Source organism: Chiloscyllium plagiosum, unplaced genomic scaffold (genome assembly GCF_037043375.1).
Source record: "Chiloscyllium plagiosum isolate Xiang-an unplaced genomic scaffold, Cpla_swu_hap1 HiC_scaffold_26, whole genome shotgun sequence".
Taxonomy (NCBI): domain Eukaryota; kingdom Metazoa; phylum Chordata; class Chondrichthyes; order Orectolobiformes; family Hemiscylliidae; genus Chiloscyllium; species Chiloscyllium plagiosum.
In genome coordinates, this window is record NW_028270164.1 from 62,252,668 (window position 1) to 62,278,092 (window position 25,425).

Consider the following 25,425-nt stretch of genomic DNA (forward strand, 5'->3'; position numbering starts at 1 on the left):
GTCTGTGTAAATAGTGAGCAGTAAAGGGTGAGCCATTAGCACCAACTCTGAGCTTTGTACCACCAGCTCTACACTCACTTCCTGCCTCATGCCTCGCGGTCGGCATTTTATGACACTCCCTCTCTCCAGTTCTCAACTTATTTCCGACCGATAGCAGGTGTCCGTTTAGGACCTGCCCCTTTTAGAAACAGTTTCCTGGGATATCGCCGTCACTCGATAGGATAGGCTTTTGCCCGAAACGTCGATTTCGCTACTCCTTGGATGCTGCCTGAACTGCTGTGCTCTTCCAGCGCCACTAATCCAGGGTAGGATTTACTGCCCATCCCTGATTACCCGACAGATCAGGGGGGTGAGTTACTTTCCTGAATCCTTGAACTCCTCAGCACGGAGCTCCAGCCATGAGGCTGCTCGGGAGGGGGTTCCAGGACTTTGATCCAGCGACAGTGAAGCTACATCGAGATCTTTCCAACTCAGAAAGCTGAGATGATAGGAGGGGGATTTGCGGAGGTAGTTTACCCGCGTATCTGCTGCCTTTGTCCTTCTAGATGAATGCAAACAATCACTGGGCTGACTCTGGCAGGATCAGCGGGTGTATTCTGTGCGGAACGAGGAATTCGTTTTCAATCGGATAATTCACAATTAGAGAAATAAATCTTCATTACCAGACTGGGAGCTGTATCCAGGTCTGGACTATGCAAACTCGGATTCCTAAACAGGGACCCGCCCACCCACCCTCACCAGCCCAGTGACGCTGACAGGAAACCTTGCCAACTGACTTGTACACACGGTGGTGACTGTCCTTCACTCCATAACCACCTTCAGCAGCAATGTTTCTCTTTTCCTACTTCAGCTGAAAAACAAAAGACAACTGCACTCCAACTCTAGGAGAAGGAGGATCTATTTTCTGTTGGTGTAAAATGAATGAACGGTGACAGCAGAGAATGAGGGTGATCAGCTCGTGGAGTGTGTGCGCGCGTTTGCCACAGCATTCCCTGGTAAATCTGCAGTGTCTCCACATCACGTCGTTATTCCCACCAAACTGGGAATGAAGGTGGGAGAATAAAAGAGAACGAGAAGCAGGCGCGCTTGTGGAAAATCGGTAAGATATTCCAGGTAGAATTAACAGTGACTGCTGGACTGATACCAGGATCGACAAATCATAACAGGCTGCAACAGAAGGTGGAGCCGTGTGACCAGCAACACAACTGTGGCAAGAAGGGGGGCGAGTGCGAAGTTTCGACACAGCAAGCAGGCACCACTGGGATTCGAACCCAGGATCTCCTGTTTACTAGACAGGCGCTTTAACCATCTAAGCCATGGCGCCACAGCGGCCAAAGCGCCCTCGTGCACAGCTACAGTTCATTCACCACTTGAACACAAGAACTCGGCAACGTGCTTTCCGTCTCAATCTTGCTCAGTGAGAATTGTAAATAAGAGAGAGTTCACGACTCAACATTCTCCACGCAAACGGCACAGAAAAACACAATCTGCTCATGTACTCGATGTTTTCACCTCTTTAAACTGACAGGATGTGTCCCATGAAGGGCGTTATTACGCTCAGAGGGAAGCTCACACCAAGGGGAAAAGTGTCACTGAAGTGAACTGACCAGGAGTGGTGTGTGAGTCTGTGTAAATAGTGAGCAGTAAAGGGTGAGCCATTAGCACCAACTCTGAGCTTTGTACCACCAGCTCTACACTCACTTCCTGCCTCATGCCTCGCGGTCGGCATTTTATGACACTCCCTCTCTCCAGTTCTCAACTTATTTCCGACCGATAGCAGGTGTCCGTTTAGGACCTGCCCCTTTTAGAAACAGTTTCCTGGGATATCGCCGTCACTCGATAGGATAGGCTTTTGCCCGAAACGTCGATTTCGCTACTCCTTGGATGCTGCCTGAACTGCTGTGCTCTTCCAGCGCCACTAATCCAGGGTAGGATTTACTGCCCATCCCTGATTACCCGACAGATCAGGGGGGTGAGTTACTTTCCTGAATCCTTGAACTCCTCAGCACGGAGCTCCAGCCATGAGGCTGCTCGGGAGGGGGTTCCAGGACTTTGATCCAGCGACAGTGAAGCTACATCGAGATCTTTCCAACTCAGAAAGCTGAGATGATAGGAGGGGGATTTGCGGAGGTAGTTTACCCGCGTATCTGCTGCCTTTGTCCTTCTAGATGAATGCAAACAATCACTGGGCTGACTCTGGCAGGATCAGCGGGTGTATTCTGTGCGGAACGAGGAATTCGTTTTCAATCGGATAATTCACAATTAGAGAAATAAATCTTCATTACCAGACTGGGAGCTGTATCCAGGTCTGGACTATGCAAACTCGGATTCCTAAACAGGGACCCGCCCACCCACCCTCACCAGCCCAGTGACGCTGACAGGAAACCTTGCCAACTGACTTGTACACACGGTGGTGACTGTCCTTCACTCCATAACCACCTTCAGCAGCAATGTTTCTCTTTTCCTACTTCAGCTGAAAAACAAAAGACAACTGCACTCCAACTCTAGGAGAAGGAGGATCTATTTTCTGTTGGTGTAAAATGAATGAACGGTGACAGCAGAGAATGAGGGTGATCAGCTCGTGGAGTGTGTGCGCGCGTTTGCCACAGCATTCCCTGGTAAATCTGCAGTGTCTCCACACCACGTCGTTATTCCCACCAAACTGGGAATGAAGGTGGGAGAATAAAAGAGAACGAGAAGCAGGCGCGCTTGTGGAAAATCGGTAAGATATTCCAGGTAGAATTAACAGTGACTGCTGGACTGATACCAGGATCGACAAATCATAACAGGCTGCAACAGAAGGTGGAGCCGTGTGACCAGCAACACAACTGTGGCAAGAAGGGGGGCGAGTGCGAAGTTTCGACACAGCAAGCAGGCACCACTGGGATTCGAACCCAGGATCTCCTGTTTACTAGACAGGCGCTTTAACCATCTAAGCCATGGTACCACAGCGGCCCGTGCGCGCTCGTGCACAGCTACAGTTCATTCACCACTTGAACACAAGAACTCGGCAACGTGCTTTCCGTCTCAATCTTGCTCAGTGAGAATTGTAAATAAGAGAGAGTTCACGACTCAACATTTTCCACGCAAACGGCACAGAAAAACACAATCTGCTCATGTACTCGATGTTTTCACCTCTTTAAACTGACAGGATGTGTCCCATGAAGGGCGTTATTACGCTCAGAGGGAAGCTCACACCAAGGGGAAAAGTGTCACTGAAGTGAACTGACCAGGAGTGGTGTGTGAGTCTGTGTAAATAGTGAGCAGTAAAGGGTGAGCCATTAGCACCAACTCTGAGCTTTGTACCACCAGCTCTACACTCACTTCCTGCCTCATGCCTCGCGGTCGGCATTTTATGACACTCCCTCTCTCCAGTTCTCAACTTATTTCCGACCGATAGCAGGTGTCCGTTTAGGACCTGCCCCTTTTAGAAACAGTTTCCTGGGATATCGCCGTCACTCGATAGGATAGGCTTTTGCCCGAAACGTCGATTTCGCTACTCCTTGGATGCTGCCTGAACTGCTGTGCTCTTCCAGCGCCACTAATCCAGGGTAGGATTTACTGCCCATCCCTGATTACCCGACAGATCAGGGGGGTGAGTTACTTTCCTGAATCCTTGAACTCCTCAGCACGGAGCTCCAGCCATGAGGCTGCTCGGGAGGGGGTTCCAGGACTTTGATCCAGCGACAGTGAAGCTACATCGAGATCTTTCCAACTCAGAAAGCTGAGATGATAGGAGGGGGATTTGCGGAGGTAGTTTACCCGCGTATCTGCTGCCTTTGTCCTTCTAGATGAATGCAAACAATCACTGGGCTGACTCTGGCAGGATCAGCGGGTGTATTCTGTGCGGAACGAGGAATTCGTTTTCAATCGGATAATTCACAATTAGAGAAATAAATCTTCATTACCAGACTGGGAGCTGTATCCAGGTCTGGACTATGCAAACTCGGATTCCTAAACAGGGACCCGCCCACCCACCCTCACCAGCCCAGTGACGCTGACAGGAAACCTTGCCAACTGACTTGTACACACGGTGGTGACTGTCCTTCACTCCATAACCACCTTCAGCAGCAATGTTTCTCTTTTCCTACTTCAGCTGAAAAACAAAAGACAACTGCACTCCAACTCTAGGAGAAGGAGGATCTATTTTCTGTTGGTGTAAAATGAATGAACGGTGACAGCAGAGAATGAGGGTGATCAGCTCGTGGAGTGTGTGTGCGCGTTTGCCACAGCATTCCCTGGTAAATCTGCAGTGTCTCCACATCACGTCGTTATTCCCACCAAACTGGGAATGAAGGTGGGAGAATAAAAGAGAACGAGAAGCAGGCGCGCTTGTGGAAAATCGGTAAGATATTCCAGATAGAATTAACAGTGACTGCTGGACTGATACCAGGATCGACAAATCATAACAGGCTGCAACAGAAGGTGGAGCCGTGTGACCAGCAACACAACTGTGGCAAGAAGGGGGGCGAGTGCGAAGTTTCGACACAGCAAGCAGGCACCACTGGGATTCGAACCCAGGATCTCCTGTTTACTAGACAGGCGCTTTAACCATCTAAGCCATGGTACCACAGCGGCCCGTGCGCGCTCGTGCACAGCTACAGTTCATTCACCACTTGAACACAAGAACTCGGCAACGTGCTTTCCGTCTCAATCTTGCTCAGTGAGAATTGTAAATAAGAGAGAGTTCACGACTCAACATTCTCCACGCAAACGGCACAGAAAAACACAATCTGCTCATGTACTCGATGTTTTCACCTCTTTAAACTGACAGGATGTGTCCCATGAAGGGCGTTATTACGCTCAGAGGGAAGCTCACACCAAGGGGAAAAGTGTCACTGAAGTGAACTGACCAGGAGTGGTGTGTGAGTCTGTGTAAATAGTGAGCAGTAAAGGGTGAGCCATTAGCACCAACTCTGAGCTTTGTACCACCAGCTCTACACTCACTTCCTGCCTCATGCCTCGCGGTCGGCATTTTATGACACTCCCTCTCTCCAGTTCTCAACTTATTTCCGACCGATAGCAGGTGTCCGTTTAGGACCTGCCCCTTTTAGAAACAGTTTCCTGGGATATCGCCGTCACTCGATAGGATAGGCTTTTGCCCGAAACGTCGATTTCGCTACTCCTTGGATGCTGCCTGAACTGCTGTGCTCTTCCAGCGCCACTAATCCAGGGTAGGATTTACTGCCCATCCCTGATTACCCGACAGATCAGGGGGGTGAGTTACTTTCCTGAATCCTTGAACTCCTCAGCACGGAGCTCCAGCCATGAGGCTGCTCGGGAGGGGGTTCCAGGACTTTGATCCAGCGACAGTGAAGCTACATCGAGATCTTTCCAACTCAGAAAGCTGAGATGATAGGAGGGGGATTTTCGGAGGTAGTTTACCCGCGTATCTGCTGCCTTTGTCCTTCTAGATGAATGCAAACAATCACTGGGCTGACTCTGGCAGGATCAGCGGGTGTATTCTGTGCGGAACGAGGAATTCGTTTTCAATCGGATAATTCACAATTAGAGAAATAAATCTTCATTACCAGACTGGGAGCTGTATCCAGGTCTGGACTATGCAAACTCGGATTCCTAAACAGGGACCCGCCCACCCACCCTCACCAGCCCAGTGACGCTGACAGGAAACCTTGCCAACTGACTTGTACACACGGTGGTGACTGTCCTTCACTCCATAACCACCTTCAGCAGCAATGTTTCTCTTTTCCTACTTCAGCTGAAAAACAAAAGACAACTGCACTCCAACTCTAGGAGAAGGAGGATCTATTTTCTGTTGGTGTAAAATGAATGAACGGTGACAGCAGAGAATTAGGGTGATCAGCTCGTGGAGTGTGTGCGCGCGTTTGCCACAGCATTCCCTGGTAAATCTGCAGTGTCTCCACATCACGTCGTTATTCCCACCAAACTGGGAATGAAGGTGGGAGAATAAAAGAGAACGAGAAGCAGGCGCGCTTGTGGAAAATCGGTAAGATATTCCAGGTAGAATTAACAGTGACTGCTGGACTGATACCAGGATCGACAAATCATAACAGGCTGCAACAGAAGGTGGAGCCGTGTGACCAGCAACACAACTGTGGCAAGAAGGGGGGCGAGTGCGAAGTTTCGACACAGCAAGCAGGCACCACTGGGATTCGAACCCAGGATCTCCTGTTTACTAGACAGGCGCTTTAACCATCTAAGCCATGGCGCCACAGCAGCCAATGCGCCCTCGTGCACAGCTACAGTTCATTCACCACTTGAACACAAGAACTCGGCAACGTGCTTTCCGTCTCAATCTTGCTCAGTGAGAATTGTAAATAAGAGAGAGTTCACGACTCAACATTCTCCACGCAAACGGCACAGAAAAACACAATCTGCTCATGTACTCGATGTTTTCACCTCTTTAAACTGACAGGATGTGTCCCATGAAGGGCGTTATTACGCTCAGAGGGAAGCTCACACCAAGGGGAAAAGTGTCACTGAAGTGAACTGACCAGGAGTGGTGTGTGAGTCTGTGTAAATAGTGAGCAGTAAAGGGTGAGCCATTAGCACCAACTCTGAGCTTTGTACCACCAGCTCTACACTCACTTCCTGCCTCATGCCTCGCGGTCGGCATTTTATGACACTCCCTCTCTCCAGTTCTCAACTTATTTCCGACCGATAGCAGGTGTCCGTTTAGGACCTGCCCCTTTTAGAAACAGTTTCCTGGGATATCGCCGTCACTCGATAGGATAGGCTTTTGCCCGAAACGTCGATTTCGCTACTCCTTGGATGCTGCCTGAACTGCTGTGCTCTTCCAGCGCCACTAATCCAGGGTAGGATTTACTGCCCATCCCTGATTACCCGACAGATCAGGGGGGTGAGTTACTTTCCTGAATCCTTGAACTCCTCAGCACGGAGCTCCAGCCATGAGGCTGCTCGGGAGGGGGTTCCAGGACTTTGATCCAGCGACAGTGAAGCTACATCGAGATCTTTCCAACTCAGAAAGCTGAGATGATAGGAGGGGGATTTTCGGAGGTAGTTTACCCGCGTATCTGCTGCCTTTGTCCTTCTAGATGAATGCAAACAATCACTGGGCTGACTCTGGCAGGATCAGCGGGTGTATTCTGTGCGGAACGAGGAATTCGTTTTCAATCGGATAATTCACAATTAGAGAAATAAATCTTCATTACCAGACTGGGAGCTGTATCCAGGTCTGGACTATGCAAACTCGGATTCCTAAACAGGGACCCGCCCACCCACCCTCACCAGCCCAGTGACGCTGACAGGAAACCTTGCCAACTGACTTGTACACACGGTGGTGACTGTCCTTCACTCCATAACCACCTTCAGCAGCAATGTTTCTCTTTTCCTACTTCAGCTGAAAAACAAAAGACAACTGCACTCCAACTCTAGGAGAAGGAGGATCTATTTTCTGTTGGTGTAAAATGAATGAACGGTGACAGCAGAGAATTAGGGTGATCAGCTCGTGGAGTGTGTGCGCGCGTTTGCCACAGCATTCCCTGGTAAATCTGCAGTGTCTCCACATCACGTCGTTATTCCCACCAAACTGGGAATGAAGGTGGGAGAATAAAAGAGAACGAGAAGCAGGCGCGCTTGTGGAAAATCGGTAAGATATTCCAGGAAGAATTAACAGTGACTGCTGGACTGATACCAGGATCGACAAATCATAACAGGCTGCAACAGAAGGTGGAGCCGTGTGACCAGCAACACAACTGTGGCAAGAAGGGGGGCGAGTGCTAAGTTTCAACACAGCAAGCAGGCACCACTGGGATTCGAACCCTTAATCTGTTGTTTACTAGACAGGCGCTTTAACCATCTAAACCATAGCGCCACAGCGGCCAATGCGCCCTCGTGCACAGCTACAGTTCATTCACCACTTGAACACAAGAACTCGGCAACGTGCTTTCCGTCTCAATCTTGCTCAGTGAGAATTGTAAATAAGAGAGAGTTCACGACTCAACATTCTCCACGCAAACGGCACAGAAAAACACAATCTGCTCATGTACTCGATGTTTTCACCTCTTTAAACTGACAGGATGTGTCCCATGAAGGGCGTTATTACGCTCAGAGGGAAGCTCACACCAAGGGGAAAAGTGTCACTGAAGTGAACTGACCAGGAGTGGTGTGTGAGTCTGTGTAAATAGTGAGCAGTAAAGGGTGAGCCATTAGCACCAACTCTGAGCTTTGTACCACCAGCTCTACACTCACTTCCTGCCTCATGCCTCGCGGTCGGCATTTTATGACACTCCCTCTCTCCAGTTCTCAACTTATTTCCGACCGATAGCAGGTGTCCGTTTAGGACCTGCCCCTTTTAGAAACAGTTTCCTGGGATATCGCCGTCACTCGATAGGATAGGCTTTTGCCCGAAACGTCGATTTCGCTACTCCTTGGATGCTGCCTGAACTGCTGTGCTCTTCCAGCGCCACTAATCCAGGGTAGGATTTACTGCCCATCCCTGATTACCCGACAGATCAGGGGGGTGAGTTACTTTCCTGAATCCTTGAACTCCTCAGCACGGAGCTCCAGCCATGAGGCTGCTCGGGAGGGGGTTCCAGGACTTTGATCCAGCGACAGTGAAGCTACATCGAGATCTTTCCAACTCAGAAAGCTGAGATGATAGGAGGGGGATTTGCGGAGGTAGTTTACCCGCGTATCTGCTGCCTTTGTCCTTCTAGATGAATGCAAACAATCACTGGGCTGACTCTGGCAGGATCAGCGGGTGTATTCTGTGCGGAACGAGGAATTCGTTTTCAATCGGATAATTCACAATTAGAGAAATAAATCTTCATTACCAGACTGGGAGCTGTATCCAGGTCTGGACTATGCAAACTCGGATTCCTAAACAGGGACCCGCCCACCCACCCTCACCAGCCCAGTGACGCTGACAGGAAACCTTGCCAACTGACTTGTACACACGGTGGTGACTGTCCTTCACTCCATAACCACCTTCAGCAGCAATGTTTCTCTTTTCCTACTTCAGCTGAAAAACAAAAGACAACTGCACTCCAACTCTAGGAGAAGGAGGATCTATTTTCTGTTGGTGTAAAATGAATGAACGGTGACAGCAGAGAATGAGGGTGATCAGCTCGTGGAGTGTGTGTGCGCGTTTGCCACAGCATTCCCTGGTAAATCTGCAGTGTCTCCACATCACGTCGTTATTCCCACCAAACTGGGAATGAAGGTGGGAGAATAAAAGAGAACGAGAAGCAGGCGCGCTTGTGGAAAATCGGTAAGATATTCCAGGTAGAATTAACAGTGACTGCTGGACTGATACCAGGATCGACAAATCATAACAGGCTGCAACAGAAGGTGGAGCCGTGTGACCAGCAACACAACTGTGGCAAGAAGGGGGGCGAGTGCGAAGTTTCGACACAGCAAGCAGGCACCACTGGGATTCGAACCCAGGATCTCCTGTTTACTAGACAGGCGCTTTAACCATCTAAGCCATGGTACCACAGCGGCCCGTGCGCGCTCGTGCACAGCTACAGTTCATTCACCACTTGAACACAAGAACTCGGCAACGTGCTTTCCGTCTCAATCTTGCTCAGTGAGAATTGTAAATAAGAGAGAGTTCACGACTCAACATTCTCCACGCAAACGGCACAGAAAAACACAATCTGCTCATGTACTCGATGTTTTCACCTCTTTAAACTGACAGGATGTGTCCCATGAAGAGCGTTATTACGCTCAGAGGGAAGCTCACACCAAGGGGAAAAGTGTCACTGAAGTGAACTGACCAGGAGTGGTGTGTGAGTCTGTGTAAATAGTGAGCAGTAAAGGGTGAGCCATTAGCACCAACTCTGAGCTTTGTACCACCAGCTCTACACTCACTTCCTGCCTCATGCCTCGCGGTCGGCATTTTATGACACTCCCTCTCTCCAGTTCTCAACTTATTTCCGACCGATAGCAGGTGTCCGTTTAGGACCTGCCCCTTTTAGAAACAGTTTCCTGGGATATCGCCGTCACTCGATAGGATAGGCTTTTGCCCGAAACGTCGATTTCGCTACTCCTTGGATGCTGCCTGAACTGCTGTGCTCTTCCAGCGCCACTAATCCAGGGTAGGATTTACTGCCCATCCCTGATTACCCGACAGATCAGGGGGGTGAGTTACTTTCCTGAATCCTTGAACTCCTCAGCACGGAGCTCCAGCCATGAGGCTGCTCGGGAGGGGGTTCCAGGACTTTGATCCAGCGACAGTGAAGCTACATCGAGATCTTTCCAACTCAGAAAGCTGAGATGATAGGAGGGGGATTTGCGGAGGTAGTTTACCCGCGTATCTGCTGCCTTTGTCCTTCTAGATGAATGCAAACAATCACTGGGCTGACTCTGGCAGGATCAGCGGGTGTATTCTGTGCGGAACGAGGAATTCGTTTTCAATCGGATAATTCACAATTAGAGAAATAAATCTTCATTACCAGACTGGGAGCTGTATCCAGGTCTGGACTATGCAAACTCGGATTCCTAAACAGGGACCCGCCCACCCACCCTCACCAGCCCAGTGACGCTGACAGGAAACCTTGCCAACTGACTTGTACACACGGTGGTGACTGTCCTTCACTCCATAACCACCTTCAGCAGCAATGTTTCTCTTTTCCTACTTCAGCTGAAAAACAAAAGACAACTGCACTCCAACTCTAGGAGAAGGAGGATCTATTTTCTGTTGGTGTAAAATGAATGAACGGTGACAGCAGAGAATGAGGGTGATCAGCTCGTGGAGTGTGTGCGCGCGTTTGCCACAGCATTCCCTGGTAAATCTGCAGTGTCTCCACATCACGTCGTTATTCCCACCAAACTGGGAATGAAGGTGGGAGAATAAAAGAGAACGAGAAGCAGGCGCGCTTGTGGAAAATCGGTAAGATATTCCAGGTAGAATTAACAGTGACTGCTGGACTGATACCAGGATCGACAAATCATAACAGGCTGCAACAGAAGGTGGAGCCGTGTGACCAGCAACACAACTGTGGCAAGAAGGGGGGCGAGTGCGAAGTTTCGACACAGCAAGCAGGCACCACTGGGATTCGAACCCAGGATCTCCTGTTTACTAGACAGGCGCTTTAACCATCTAAGCCATGGTACCACAGCGGCCCGTGCGCGCTCGTGCACAGCTACAGTTCATTCACCACTTGAACACAAGAACTCGGCAACGTGCTTTCCGTCTCAATCTTGCTCAGTGAGAATTGTAAATAAGAGAGAGTTCACGACTCAACATTCTCCACGCAAACGGCACAGAAAAACACAATCTGCTCATGTACTCGATGTTTTCACCTCTTTAAACTGACAGGATGTGTCCCATGAAGAGCGTTATTACGCTCAGAGGGAAGCTCACACCAAGGGGAAAAGTGTCACTGAAGTGAACTGACCAGGAGTGGTGTGTGAGTCTGTGTAAATAGTGAGCAGTAAAGGGTGAGCCATTAGCACCAACTCTGAGCTTTGTACCACCAGCTCTACACTCACTTCCTGCCTCATGCCTCGCGGTCGGCATTTTATGACACTCCCTCTCTCCAGTTCTCAACTTATTTCCGACCGATAGCAGGTGTCCGTTTAGGACCTGCCCCTTTTAGAAACAGTTTCCTGGGATATCGCCGTCACTCGATAGGATAGGCTTTTGCCCGAAACGTCGATTTCGCTACTCCTTGGATGCTGCCTGAACTGCTGTGCTCTTCCAGCGCCACTAATCCAGGGTAGGATTTACTGCCCATCCCTGATTACCCGACAGATCAGGGGGGTGAGTTACTTTCCTGAATCCTTGAACTCCTCAGCACGGAGCTCCAGCCATGAGGCTGCTCGGGAGGGGGTTCCAGGACTTTGATCCAGCGACAGTGAAGCTACATCGAGATCTTTCCAACTCAGAAAGCTGAGATGATAGGAGGGGGATTTGCGGAGGTAGTTTACCCGCGTATCTGCTGCCTTTGTCCTTCTAGATGAATGCAAACAATCACTGGGCTGACTCTGGCAGGATCAGCGGGTGTATTCTGTGCGGAACGAGGAATTCGTTTTCAATCGGATAATTCACAATTAGAGAAATAAATCTTCATTACCAGACTGGGAGCTGTATCCAGGTCTGGACTATGCAAACTCGGATTCCTAAACAGGGACCCGCCCACCCACCCTCACCAGCCCAGTGACGCTGACAGGAAACCTTGCCAACTGACTTGTACACACGGTGGTGACTGTCCTTCACTCCATAACCACCTTCAGCAGCAATGTTTCTCTTTTCCTACTTCAGCTGAAAAACAAAAGACAACTGCACTCCAACTCTAGGAGAAGGAGGATCTATTTTCTGTTGGTGTAAAATGAATGAACGGTGACAGCAGAGAATGAGGGTGATCAGCTCGTGGAGTGTGTGCGCGCGTTTGCCACAGCATTCCCTGGTAAATCTGCAGTGTCTCCACATCACGTCGTTATTCCCACCAAACTGGGAATGAAGGTGGGAGAATAAAAGAGAACGAGAAGCAGGCGCGCTTGTGGAAAATCGGTAAGATATTCCAGGTAGAATTAACAGTGACTGCTGGACTGATACCAGGATCGACAAATCATAACAGGCTGCAACAGAAGGTGGAGCCGTGTGACCAGCAACACAACTGTGGCAAGAAGGGGGGCGAGTGCGAAGTTTCGACACAGCAAGCAGGCACCACTGGGATTCGAACCCAGGATCTCCTGTTTACTAGACAGGCGCTTTAACCATCTAAGCCATGGCGCCACAGCGGCCAATGCGCCCTCGTGCACAGCTACAGTTCATTCACCACTTGAACACAAGAACTCGGCAACGTGCTTTCCGTCTCAATCTTGCTCAGTGAGAATTGTAAATAAGAGAGAGTTCACGACTCAACATTCTCCACGCAAACGGCACAGAAAAACACAATCTGCTCATGTACTCGATGTTTTCACCTCTTTAAACTGACAGGATGTGTCCCATGAAGGGCGTTATTACGCTCAGAGGGAAGCTCACACCAAGGGGAAAAGTGTCACTGAAGTGAACTGACCAGGAGTGGTGTGTGAGTCTGTGTAAATAGTGAGCAGTAAAGGGTGAGCCATTAGCACCAACTCTGAGCTTTGTACCACCAGCTCTACACTCACTTCCTGCCTCATGCCTCGCGGTCGGCATTTTATGACACTCCCTCTCTCCAGTTCTCAACTTATTTCCGACTGATAGCAGGTGTCCGTTTAGGACCTGCCCCTTTTAGAAACAGTTTCCTGGGATATCGCCGTCACTCGATAGGATAGGCTTTTGCCCGAAACGTCGATTTCGCTACTCCTTGGATGCTGCCTGAACTGCTGTGCTCTTCCAGCGCCACTAATCCAGGGTAGGATTTACTGCCCATCCCTGATTACCCGACAGATCAGGGGGGTGAGTTACTTTCCTGAATCCTTGAACTCCTCAGCACGGAGCTCCAGCCATGAGGCTGCTCGGGAGGGGGTTCCAGGACTTTGATCCAGCGACAGTGAAGCTACATCGAGATCTTTCCAACTCAGAAAGCTGAGATGATAGGAGGGGGATTTGCGGAGGTAGTTTACCCGCGTATCTGCTGCCTTTGTCCTTCTAGATGAATGCAAACAATCACTGGGCTGACTCTGGCAGGATCAGCGGGTGTATTCTGTGCGGAACGAGGAATTCGTTTTCAATCGGATAATTCACAATTAGAGAAATAAATCTTCATTACCAGACTGGGAGCTGTATCCAGGTCTGGACTATGCAAACTCGGATTCCTAAACAGGGACCCGCCCACCCACCCTCACCAGCCCAGTGACGCTGACAGGAAACCTTGCCAACTGACTTGTACACACGGTGGTGACTGTCCTTCACTCCATAACCACCTTCAGCAGCAATGTTTCTCTTTTCCTACTTCAGCTGAAAAACAAAAGACAACTGCACTCCAACTCTAGGAGAAGGAGGATCTATTTTCTGTTGGTGTAAAATGAATGAACGGTGACAGCAGAGAATGAGGGTGATCAGCTCGTGGAGTGTGTGTGCGCGTTTGCCACAGCATTCCCTGGTAAATCTGCAGTGTCTCCACATCACGTCGTTATTCCCACCAAACTGGGAATGAAGGTGGGAGAATAAAAGAGAACGAGAAGCAGGCGCGCTTGTGGAAAATCGGTAAGATATTCCAGGTAGAATTAACAGTGACTGCTGGACTGATACCAGGATCGACAAATCATAACAGGCTGCAACAGAAGGTGGAGCCGTGTGACCAGCAACACAACTGTGGCAAGAAGGGGGGCGAGTGCGAAGTTTCGACACAGCAAGCAGGCACCACTGGGATTCGAACCCAGGATCTCCTGTTTACTAGACAGGCGCTTTAACCATCTAAGCCATGGTACCACAGCGGCCCGTGCTTGCTCGTGCACAGCTACAGTTCATTCACCACTTGAACACAAGAACTCGGCAACGTGCTTTCCGTCTCAATCTTGCTCAGTGAGAATTGTAAATAAGAGAGAGTTCACGACTCAACATTCTCCACGCAAACGGCACAGAAAAACACAATCTGCTCATGTACTCGATGTTTTCACCTCTTTAAACTGACAGGATGTGTCCCATGAAGGGCGTTATTACGCTCAGAGGGAAGCTCACACCAAGGGGAAAAGTGTCACTGAAGTGAACTGACCAGGAGTGGTGTGTGAGTCTGTGTAAATAGTGAGCAGTAAAGGGTGAGCCATTAGCACCAACATTGTACCACCAGCTCTACACTCACTTCCTGCCTCATGCCTCGCGGTCGGCATTTTATGACACTCCCTCTCTCCAGTTCTCAACTTATTTCCGACCGATAGCAGGTGTCCGTTTAGGACCTGCCCCTTTTAGAAACAGTTTCCTGGGATATCGCCGTCACTCGATAGGATAGGCTTTTGCCCGAAACGTCGATTTCGCTACTCCTTGGATGCTGCCTGAACTGCTGTGCTCTTCCAGCGCCACTAATCCAGGGTAGGATTTACTGCCCATCCCTGATTACCCGACAGATCAGGGGGGTGAGTTACTTTCCTGAATCCTTGAACTCCTCAGCACGGAGCTCCAGCCATGAGGCTGCTCGGGAGGGGGTTCCAGGACTTTGATCCAGCGTCAGTGAAGCTACATCGAGATCTTTCCAACTCAGAAAGCTGAGATGATAGGAGGGGGATTTGCGGAGGTAGTTTACCCGCGTATCTGCTGCCTTTGTCCTTCTAGATGAATGCAAACAATCACTGGGCTGACTCTGGCAGGATCAGCGGGTGTATTCTGTGCGGAACGAGGAATTCGTTTTCAATCGGATAATTCACAATTAGAGAAATAAATCTTCATTACCAGACTGGGAGCTGTATCCAGGTCTGGACTATGCAAACTCGGATTCCTAAACAGGGACCCGCCCACCCACCCTCACCAGCCCAGTGACGCTGACAGGAAACCTTGCCAACTGACTTGTACACACGGTGGTGACTGTCCTTCACTCCATAACCACCTTCAGCAGCAATGTTTCTCTTTTCCTACTTCAACTGAAAAACAAAAGACAACTGCACTCCAACTCTAGGAGAAGGAGGATCTATTTTCTGTTGGTGTAAAATGAATGAACGGTGACAGCAGAGAATGAGGGTGATCAGCTCGTGGAGTGTGTGCGCGCGTTTGCCACAGCATTCCCTGGTAAATCTGCAGTGTCTCCACATCACGTCGTTATTCCCACCAAACTGGGAATGAAGGTGGGAGAATAAAAGAGAACGAGAAGCAGGCGCGCTTGTGGAAAATCGGTAAGATATTCCAGGTAGAATTAACAGTGACTGCTGGACTGATACCAGGATCGACAAATCATAACAGGCTGCAACAGAAGGTGGAGTCGTGTGACCAGCAACACAACTGTGGCAAGAAGGGGGGCGAGTGCGAAGTTTCGACACAGCAAGCAGGCACCACTGGGATTCAAACCCAGGTTCGCCTGTTTACTAGACAGGCGCTTTAACCATCTAAGCCATGACGCCACAGCGGCCAATGCGCGCTCGTGCACAGCTACAGTTCATTCACCACTTGAACACAAGAACTCGGCAACGTGCTTTCCGTCTCAATCTTGCTCAGTGAGAATTGTAAATAAGAGAGAGTTCACGACTCAACATTCTCCACGCAAACGGCACAGAAAAACACAATCTGCTCATGTACTCGATGTTTTCACCTCTTTAAACTGACAGGATGTGTCCCATGAAGGGCGTTATTACGCTCAGAGGGAAGCTCACACCAAGGGGAAAAGTGTCACTGAAGTGAACTGACCAGGAGTGGTGTGTGAGTCTGTGTAAATAGTGAGCAGTAAAGGGTGAGCCATTAGCACCAACTCTGAGCTTTGTACCACCAGCTCTACACTCACTTCCTGCCTCATGCCTCGCGGTCGGCATTTTATGACACTCCCTCTCTCCAGTTCTCAACTTATTTCCGACCGATAGCAGGTGTCCGTTTAGGACCTGCCCCTTTTAGAAACAGTTTCCTGGGATATCGCCGTCACTCGATAGGATAGGCTTTTGCCCGAAACGTCGATTTCGCTACTCCTTGGATGCTGCCTGAACTGCTGTGCTCTTCCAGCGCCACTAATCCAGGGTAGGATTTACTGCCCATCCCTGATTACCCGACAGATCAGGGGGGTGAGTTACTTTCCTGAATCCTTGAACTCCTCAGCACGGAGCTCCAGCCATGAGGCTGCTCGGGAGGGGGTTCCAGGACTTTGATCCAGCGACAGTGAAGCTACATCGAGATCTTTCCAACTCAGAAAGCTGAGATGATAGGAGGGGGATTTGCGGAGGTAGTTTACCCGCGTATCTGCTGCCTTTGTCCTTCTAGATGAATGCAAACAATCACTGGGCTGACTCTGGCAGGATCAGCGGGTGTATTCTGTGCGGAACGAGGAATTCGTTTTCAATCGGATAATTCACAATTAGAGAAATAAATCTTCATTACCAGACTGGGAGCTGTATCCAGGTCTGGACTATGCAAACTCGGATTCCTAAACAGGGACCCGCCCACCCACCCTCACCAGCCCAGTGACGCTGACAGGAAACCTTGCCAACTGACTTGTACACACGGTGGTGACTGTCCTTCACTCCATAACCACCTTCAGCAGCAATGTTTCTCTTTTCCTACTTCAGCTGAAAAACAAAAGACAACTGCACTCCAACTCTAGGAGAAGGAGGATCTATTTTCTGTTGGTGTAAAATGAATGAACGGTGACAGCAGAGAATGAGGGTGATCAGCTCGTGGAGTGTGTGCGCGCGTTTGCCACAGCATTCCCTGGTAAATCTGCAGTGTCTCCACATCACGTCGTTATTCCCACCAAACTGGGAATGAAGGTGGGAGAATAAAAGAGAACGAGAAGCAGGCGCGCTTGTGGAAAATCGGTAAGATATTCCAGGAAGAATTAACAGTGACTGCTGGACTGATACCAGGATCGACAAATCATAACAGGCTGCAACAGAAGGTGGAGCCGTGTGACCAGCAACACAACTGTGGCAAGAAGGGGGGCGAGTGCGTAGTTTCGACACAGCCAGCAGGCACCACTGGGATTCGAACCCAGGATCTCCTGTTTACTAGACAGGCGCTTTAACCATCTAAGCCATGGCGCCACAGCGGCCAATGCGCCCTCGTGCACAGCTACAGTTCATTCACCACTTGAACACAAGAACTCGGCAACGTGCTTTCCGTCTCAATCTTGCTCAGTGAGAATTGTAAATAAGAGAGAGTTCACGACTCAACATTCTCCACGCAAACGGCACAGAAAAACACAATCTGCTCATGTACTCGATGTTTTCACCTCTTTAAACTGACAGGATGTGTCCCATGAAGGGCGTTATTACGCTCAGAGGGAAGCTCACACCAAAGGGAAAAGTGTCACTGAAGTGAACTGACCAGGAGTGGTGTGTGAGTCTGTGTAAATAGTGAGCAGTAAAGGGTGAGCCATTAGCACCAACATTGTACCACCAGCTCTACACTCACTTCCTGCCTCATGCCTCGCGGTCGGCATTTTATGACACTCCCTCTCTCCAGTTCTCAACTTATTTCCGACCGATAGCAGGTGTCCGTTTAGGACCTGCCCCTTTTAGAAACAGTTTCCTGGGATATCGCCGTCACTCGATAGGATAGGCTTTTGCCCGAAACGTCGATTTCGCTACTCCTTGGATGCTGCCTGAACTGCTGTGCTCTTCCAGCGCCACTAATCCAGGGTAGGATTTACTGCCCATCCCTGATTACCCGACAGATCAGGGGGGTGAGTTACTTTCCTGAATCCTTGAACTCCTCAGCACGGAGCTCCAGCCATGAGGCTGCTCGGGAGGGGGTTCCAGGACTTTGATCCAGCGTCAGTGAAGCTACATCGAGATCTTTCCAACTCAGAAAGCTGAGATGATAGGAGGGGGATTTGCGGAGGTAGTTTACCCGCGTATCTGCTGCCTTTGTCCTTCTAGATGAATGCAAACAATCACTGGGCTGACTCTGGCAGGATCAGCGGGTGTATTCTGTGCGGAACGAGGAATTCGTTTTCAATCGGATAATTCACAATTAGAGAAATAAATCTTCATTACCAGACTGGGAGCTGTATCCAGGTCTGGACTATGCAAACTCGGATTCCTAAACAGGGACCCGCCCACCCACCCTCACCAGCCCAGTGACGCTGACAGGAAACCTTGCCAACTGACTTGTACACACGGTGGTGACTGTCCTTCACTCCATAACCACCTTCAGCAGCAATGTTTCTCTTTTCCTACTTCAACTGAAAAACAAAAGACAACTGCACTCCAACTCTAGGAGAAGGAGGATCTATTTTCTGTTGGTGTAAAATGAATGAACGGTGACAGCAGAGAATGAGGGTGATCAGCTCGTGGAGTGTGTGCGCGCGTTTGCCACAGCATTCCCTGGTAAATCTGCAGTGTCTCCACATCACGTCGTTATTCCCACCAAACTGGGAATGAAGGTGGGAGAATAAAAGAGAACGAGAAGCAGGCGCGCTTGTGGAAAATCGGTAAGATATTCCAGGTAGAATTAACAGTGACTGCTGGACTGATACCAGGATCGACAAATCATAACAGGCTGCAACAGAAGGTGGAGTCGTGTGACCAGCAACACAACTGTGGCAAGAAGGGGGGCGAGTGCGAAGTTTCGACACAGCAAGCAGGCACCACTGGGATTCAAACCCAGGTTCGCCTGTTTACTAGACAGGCGCTTTAACCATCTAAGCCATGACGCCACAGCGGCCAATGCGCCCTCGTGCACAGCTACAGTTCATTCACCACTTGAACACAAGAACTCGGCAACGTGCTTTCCGTCTCAATCTTGCTCAGTGAGAATTGTAAATAAGAGAGAGTTCACGACTCAACATTCTCCACGCAAACGGCACAGAAAAACACAATCTGCTCATGTACTCGATGTTTTCACCTCTTTAAACTGACAGGATGTGTCCCATGAAGGGCGTTATTACGCTCAGAGGGAAGCTCACACCAAGGGGAAAAGTGTCACTGAAGTGAACTGACCAGGAGTGGTGTGTGAGTCTGTGTAAATAGTGAGCAGTAAAGGGTGAGCCATTAGCACCAACTCTGAGCTTTGTACCACCAGCTCTACACTCACTTCCTGCCTCATGCCTCGCGGTCGGCATTTTATGACACTCCCTCTCTCCAGTTCTCAACTTATTTCCGACCGATAGCAGGTGTCCGTTTAGGACCTGCCCCTTTTAGAAACAGTTTCCTGGGATATCGCCGTCACTCGATAGGATAGGCTTTTGCCCGAAACGTCGATTTCGCTACTCCTTGGATGCTGCCTGAACTGCTGTGCTCTTCCAGCGCCACTAATCCAGGGTAGGATTTACTGCCCATCCCTGATTACCCGACAGATCAGGGGGGTGAGTTACTTTCCTGAATCCTTGAACTCCTCAGCACGGAGCTCCAGCCATGAGGCTGCTCGGGAGGGGGTTCCAGGACTTTGATCCAGCGACAGTGAAGCTACATCGAGATCTTTCCAACTCAGAAAGCTGAGATGATAGGAGGGGGATTTGCGGAGGTAGTTTACCCGCGTATCTGCTGCCTTTGTCCTTCTAGATGAATGCAAACAATCACTGGGCTGACTCTGGCAGGATCAGCGGGTGTATTCTGTGCGGAACGAGGAATTCGTTTTCAATCGGATAATTCACAATTAGAGAAATAAATCTTCATTACCAGACTGGGAGCTGTATCCAGGTCTGGACTATGCAAACTCGGATTCCTAAACAGGGACCCGCCCACCCACCCTCACCAGCCCAGTGACGCTGACAGGAAACCTTGCCAACTGACTTGTACACACGGTGGTGACTGTCCTTCACTCCATAACCACCTTCAGCAGCAATGTTTCTCTTTTCCTACTTCAACTGAAAAACAAAAGACAACTGCACTCCAACTCTAGGAGAAGGAGGATCTATTTTCTGTTGGTGTAAAATGAATGAACGGTGACAGCAGAGAATGAGGGTGATCAGCTCGTGGAGTGTGTGCGCGCGTTTGCCACAGCATTCCCTGGTAAATCTGCAGTGTCTCCACATCACGTCGTTATTCCCACCAAACTGGGAATGAAGGTGGGAGAATAAAAGAGAACGAGAAGCAGGCGCGCTTGTGGAAAATCGGTAAGATATTCCAGGTAGAATTAACAGTGACTGCTGGACTGATACCAGGATCGACAAATCATAACAGGCTGCAACAGAAGGTGGAGTCGTGTGACCAGCAACACAACTGTGGCAAGAAGGGGGGCGAGTGCGAAGTTTCGACACAGCAAGCAGGCACCACTGGGATTCAAACCCAGGTTCGCCTGTTTACTAGACAGGCGCTTTAACCATCTAAGCCATGACGCCACAGCGGCCAATGCGCGCTCGTGCACAGCTACAGTTCATTCACCACTTGAACACAAGAACTCGGCAACGTGCTTTCCGTCTCAATCTTGCTCAGTGAGAATTGTAAATAAGAGAGAGTTCACGACTCAACATTCTCCACGCAAACGGCACAGAAAAACACAATCTGCTCATGTACTCGATGTTTTCACCTCTTTAAACTGACAGGATGTGTCCCATGAAGGGCGTTATTACGCTCAGAGGGAAGCTCACACCAAGGGGAAAAGTGTCACTGAAGTGAACTGACCAGGAGTGGTGTGTGAGTCTGTGTAAATAGTGAGCAGTAAAGGGTGAGCCATTAGCACCAACTCTGAGCTTTGTACCACCAGCTCTACACTCACTTCCTGCCTCATGCCTCGCGGTCGGCATTTTATGACACTCCCTCTCTCCAGTTCTCAACTTATTTCCGACCGATAGCAGGAGTCCGTTTAGGACCTGCCCCTTTTAGAAACAGTTTCCTGGGATATCGCCGTCACTCGATAGGATAGGCTTTTGCCCGAAACGTCGATTTCGCTACTCCTTGGATGCTGCCTGAACTGCTGTGCTCTTCCAGCGCCACTAATCCAGGGTAGGATTTACTGCCCATCCCTGATTACCCGACAGATCAGGGGGGTGAGTTACTTTCCTGAATCCTTGAACTCCTCAGCACGGAGCTCCAGCCATGAGGCTGCTCGGGAGGGGGTTCCAGGACTTTGATCCAGCGACAGTGAAGCTACATCGAGATCTTTCCAACTCAGAAAGCTGAGATGATAGGAGGGGGATTTGCGGAGGTAGTTTACCCGCGTATCTGCTGCCTTTGTCCTTCTAGATGAATGCAAACAATCACTGGGCTGACTCTGGCAGGATCAGCGGGTGTATTCTGTGCGGAACGAGGAATTCGTTTTCAATCGGATAATTCACAATTAGAGAAATAAATCTTCATTACCAGACTGGGAGCTGTATCCAGGTCTGGACTATGCAAACTCGGATTCCTAAACAGGGACCCGCCCACCCACCCTCACCAGCCCAGTGACGCTGACAGGAAACCTTGCCAACTGACTTGTACACACGGTGGTGACTGTCCTTCACTCCATAACCACCTTCAGCAGCAATGTTTCTCTTTTCCTACTTCAGCTGAAAAACAAAAGACAACTGCACTCCAACTCTAGGAGAAGGAGGATCTATTTTCTGTTGGTGTAAAATGAATGAACGGTGACAGCAGAGAATGAGGGTGATCAGCTCGTGGAGTGTGTGCGCGCGTTTGCCACAGCATTCCCTGGTAAATCTGCAGTGTCTCCACATCACGTCGTTATTCCCACCAAACTGGGAATGAAGGTGGGAGAATAAAAGAGAACGAGAAGCAGGCGCGCTTGTGGAAAATCGGTAAGATATTCCAGGAAGAATTAACAGTGACTGCTGGACTGATACCAGGATCGACAAATCATAACAGGCTGCAACAGAAGGTGGAGCCGTGTGACCAGCAACACAACTGTGGCAAGAAGGGGGGCGAGTGCGTAGTTTCGACACAGCCAGCAGGCACCACTGGGATTCGAACCCAGGATCTCCTGTTTACTAGACAGGCGCTTTAACCATCTAAGCCATGGCGCCACAGCGGCCAATGCGCCCTCGTGCACAGCTACAGTTCATTCACCACTTGAACACAAGAACTCGGCAACGTGCTTTCCGTCTCAATCTTGCTCAGTGAGAATTGTAAATAAGAGAGACTTCACGACTCAACATTCTCCACGCAAACGGCACAGAAAAACACAATCTGCTCATGTACTCGATGTTTTCACCTCTTTAAACTGACAGGATGTGTCCCATGAAGGGCGTTATTACGCTCAGAGGGAAGCTCACACCAAAGGGAAAAGTGTCACTGAAGTGAACTGACCAGGAGTGGTGTGTGAGTCTGTGTAAATAGTGAGCAGTAAAGGGTGAGCCATTAGCACCAACATTGTACCACCAGCTCTACACTCACTTCCTGCCTCATGCCTCGCGGTCGGCATTTTATGACACTCCCTCTCTCCAGTTCTCAACTTATTTCCGACCGATAGCAGGTGTCCGTTTAGGACCTGCCCCTTTTAGAAACAGTTTCCTGGGATATCGCCGTCACTCGATAGGATAGGCTTTTGCCCGAAACGTCGATTTCGCTACTCCTTGGATGCTGCCTGAACTGCTGTGCTCTTCCAGCGCCACTAATCCAGGGTAGGATTTACTGCCCATCCCTGATTACCCGACAGATCAGGGGGGTGAGTTACTTTCCTGAATCCTTGAACTCCTCAGCACGGAGCTCCAGCCATGAGGCTGCTCGGGAGGGGGTTCCAGGACTTTGATCCAGCGTCAGTGAAGCTACATCGAGATCTTTCCAACTCAGAAAGCTGAGATGATAGGAGGGGGATTTGCGGAGGTAGTTTACCCGCGTATCTGCTGCCTTTGTCCTTCTAGATGAATGCAAACAATCACTGGGCTGACTCTGGCAGGATCAGCGGGTGTATTCTGTGCGGAACGAGGAATTCGTTTTCAATCGGATAATTCACAATTAGAGAAATAAATCTTCATTACCAGACTGGGAGCTGTATCCAGGTCTGGACTATGCAAACTCGGATTCCTAAACAGGGACCCGCCCACCCACCCTCACCAGCCCAGTGACGCTGACAGGAAACCTTGCCAACTGACTTGTACACACGGTGGTGACTGTCCTTCACTCCATAACCACCTTCAGCAGCAATGTTTCTCTTTTCCTACTTCAACTGAAAAACAAAAGACAACTGCACTCCAACTCTAGGAGAAGGAGGATCTATTTTCTGTTGGTGTAAAATGAATGAACGGTGACAGCAGAGAATGAGGGTGATCAGCTCGTGGAGTGTGTGCGCGCGTTTGCCACAGCATTCCCTGGTAAATCTGCAGTGTCTCCACATCACGTCGTTATTCCCACCAAACTGGGAATGAAGGTGGGAGAATAAAAGAGAACGAGAAGCAGGCGCGCTTGTGGAAAATCGGTAAGATATTCCAGGTAGAATTAACAGTGACTGCTGGACTGATACCAGGATCGACAAATCATAACAGGCTGCAACAGAAGGTGGAGTCGTGTGACCAGCAACACAACTGTGGCAAGAAGGGGGGCGAGTGCGAAGTTTCGACACAGCAAGCAGGCACCACTGGGATTCAAACCCAGGTTCGCCTGTTTACTAGACAGGCGCTTTAACCATCTAAGCCATGACGCCACAGCGGCCAATGCGCCCTCGTGCACAGCTACAGTTCATTCACCACTTGAACACAAGAACTCGGCAACGTGCTTTCCGTCTCAATCTTGCTCAGTGAGAATTGTAAATAAGAGAGAGTTCACGACTCAACATTCTCCACGCAAACGGCACAGAAAAACACAATCTGCTCATGTACTCGATGTTTTCACCTCTTTAAACTGACAGGATGTGTCCCATGAAGGGCGTTATTACGCTCAGAGGGAAGCTCACACCAAGGGGAAAAGTGTCACTGAAGTGAACTGACCAGGAGTGGTGTGTGAGTCTGTGTAAATAGTGAGCAGTAAAGGGTGAGCCATTAGCACCAACTCTGAGCTTTGTACCACCAGCTCTACACTCACTTCCTGCCTCATGCCTCGCGGTCGGCATTTTATGACACTCCCTCTCTCCAGTTCTCAACTTATTTCCGACCGATAGCAGGTGTCCGTTTAGGACCTGCCCCTTTTAGAAACAGTTTCCTGGGATATCGCCGTCACTCGATAGGATAGGCTTTTGCCCGAAACGTCGATTTCGCTACTCCTTGGATGCTGCCTGAACTGCTGTGCTCTTCCAGCGCCACTAATCCAGGGTAGGATTTACTGCCCATCCCTGATTACCCGACAGATCAGGGGGGTGAGTTACTTTCCTGAATCCTTGAACTCCTCAGCACGGAGCTCCAGCCATGAGGCTGCTCGGGAGGGGGTTCCAGGACTTTGATCCAGCGACAGTGAAGCTACATCGAGATCTTTCCAACTCAGAAAGCTGAGATGATAGGAGGGGGATTTGCGGAGGTAGTTTACCCGCGTATCTGCTGCCTTTGTCCTTCTAGATGAATGCAAACAATCACTGGGCTGACTCTGGCAGGATCAGCGGGTGTATTCTGTGCGGAACGAGGAATTCGTTTTCAATCGGATAATTCACAATTAGAGAAATAAATCTTCATTACCAGACTGGGAGCTGTATCCAGGTCTGGACTATGCAAACTCGGATTCCTAAACAGGGACCCGCCCACCCACCCTCACCAGCCCAGTGACGCTGACAGGAAACCTTGCCAACTGACTTGTACACACGGTGGTGACTGTCCTTCACTCCATAACCACCTTCAGCAGCAATGTTTCTCTTTTCCTACTTCAGCTGAAAAACAAAAGACAACTGCACTCCAACTCTAGGAGAAGGAGGATCTATTTTCTGTTGGTGTAAAATGAATGAACGGTGACAGCAGAGAATGAGGGTGATCAGCTCGTGGAGTGTGTGCGCGCGTTTGCCACAGCATTCCCTGGTAAATCTGCAGTGTCTCCACATCACGTCGTTATTCCCACCAAACTGGGAATGAAGGTGGGAGAATAAAAGAGAACGAGAAGCAGGCGCGCTTGTGGAAAATCGGT

General features: G+C 49.7%; 14 non-coding genes across 14 annotated transcripts; all 14 read right to left on the reverse strand.

Moving 5' to 3' along the window:
* Window positions 1-1,250: 1,250 nt before the first annotated feature.
* On the reverse strand, window positions 1,251-1,324 carry trnat-agu (transfer RNA threonine (anticodon AGU)). Its single transcript has one exon. It is a non-coding gene; the product is annotated as a tRNA-Thr (tRNA).
* A 1,549-nt stretch (window positions 1,325-2,873) lies between these two features.
* trnat-agu (transfer RNA threonine (anticodon AGU)) lies at window positions 2,874-2,947 on the reverse strand. Its single transcript has one exon. It is a non-coding gene; the product is annotated as a tRNA-Thr (tRNA).
* A 1,549-nt stretch (window positions 2,948-4,496) lies between these two features.
* Window positions 4,497-4,570, reverse strand: trnat-agu (transfer RNA threonine (anticodon AGU)). Its single transcript has one exon. It is a non-coding gene; the product is annotated as a tRNA-Thr (tRNA).
* Window positions 4,571-6,119: 1,549 nt separating this feature from the next.
* Window positions 6,120-6,193, reverse strand: trnat-agu (transfer RNA threonine (anticodon AGU)). Its single transcript has one exon. It is a non-coding gene; the product is annotated as a tRNA-Thr (tRNA).
* Window positions 6,194-9,365: 3,172 nt separating this feature from the next.
* On the reverse strand, window positions 9,366-9,439 carry trnat-agu (transfer RNA threonine (anticodon AGU)). The gene has a single exon. It is a non-coding gene; the product is annotated as a tRNA-Thr (tRNA).
* Window positions 9,440-10,988: 1,549 nt separating this feature from the next.
* trnat-agu (transfer RNA threonine (anticodon AGU)) lies at window positions 10,989-11,062 on the reverse strand. The gene has a single exon. It is a non-coding gene; the product is annotated as a tRNA-Thr (tRNA).
* A 1,549-nt stretch (window positions 11,063-12,611) lies between these two features.
* Window positions 12,612-12,685, reverse strand: trnat-agu (transfer RNA threonine (anticodon AGU)). The gene has a single exon. It is a non-coding gene; the product is annotated as a tRNA-Thr (tRNA).
* Window positions 12,686-14,234: 1,549 nt separating this feature from the next.
* On the reverse strand, window positions 14,235-14,308 carry trnat-agu (transfer RNA threonine (anticodon AGU)). Its single transcript has one exon. It is a non-coding gene; the product is annotated as a tRNA-Thr (tRNA).
* Window positions 14,309-15,850: 1,542 nt separating this feature from the next.
* On the reverse strand, window positions 15,851-15,924 carry trnat-agu (transfer RNA threonine (anticodon AGU)). Its single transcript has one exon. It is a non-coding gene; the product is annotated as a tRNA-Thr (tRNA).
* A 1,549-nt stretch (window positions 15,925-17,473) lies between these two features.
* On the reverse strand, window positions 17,474-17,547 carry trnat-agu (transfer RNA threonine (anticodon AGU)). Its single transcript has one exon. It is a non-coding gene; the product is annotated as a tRNA-Thr (tRNA).
* Window positions 17,548-19,089: 1,542 nt separating this feature from the next.
* Window positions 19,090-19,163, reverse strand: trnat-agu (transfer RNA threonine (anticodon AGU)). Its single transcript has one exon. It is a non-coding gene; the product is annotated as a tRNA-Thr (tRNA).
* Window positions 19,164-20,712: 1,549 nt separating this feature from the next.
* Window positions 20,713-20,786, reverse strand: trnat-agu (transfer RNA threonine (anticodon AGU)). Its single transcript has one exon. It is a non-coding gene; the product is annotated as a tRNA-Thr (tRNA).
* A 1,549-nt stretch (window positions 20,787-22,335) lies between these two features.
* trnat-agu (transfer RNA threonine (anticodon AGU)) lies at window positions 22,336-22,409 on the reverse strand. The gene has a single exon. It is a non-coding gene; the product is annotated as a tRNA-Thr (tRNA).
* Window positions 22,410-23,951: 1,542 nt separating this feature from the next.
* On the reverse strand, window positions 23,952-24,025 carry trnat-agu (transfer RNA threonine (anticodon AGU)). The gene has a single exon. It is a non-coding gene; the product is annotated as a tRNA-Thr (tRNA).
* Window positions 24,026-25,425: the final 1,400 nt, after the last annotated feature.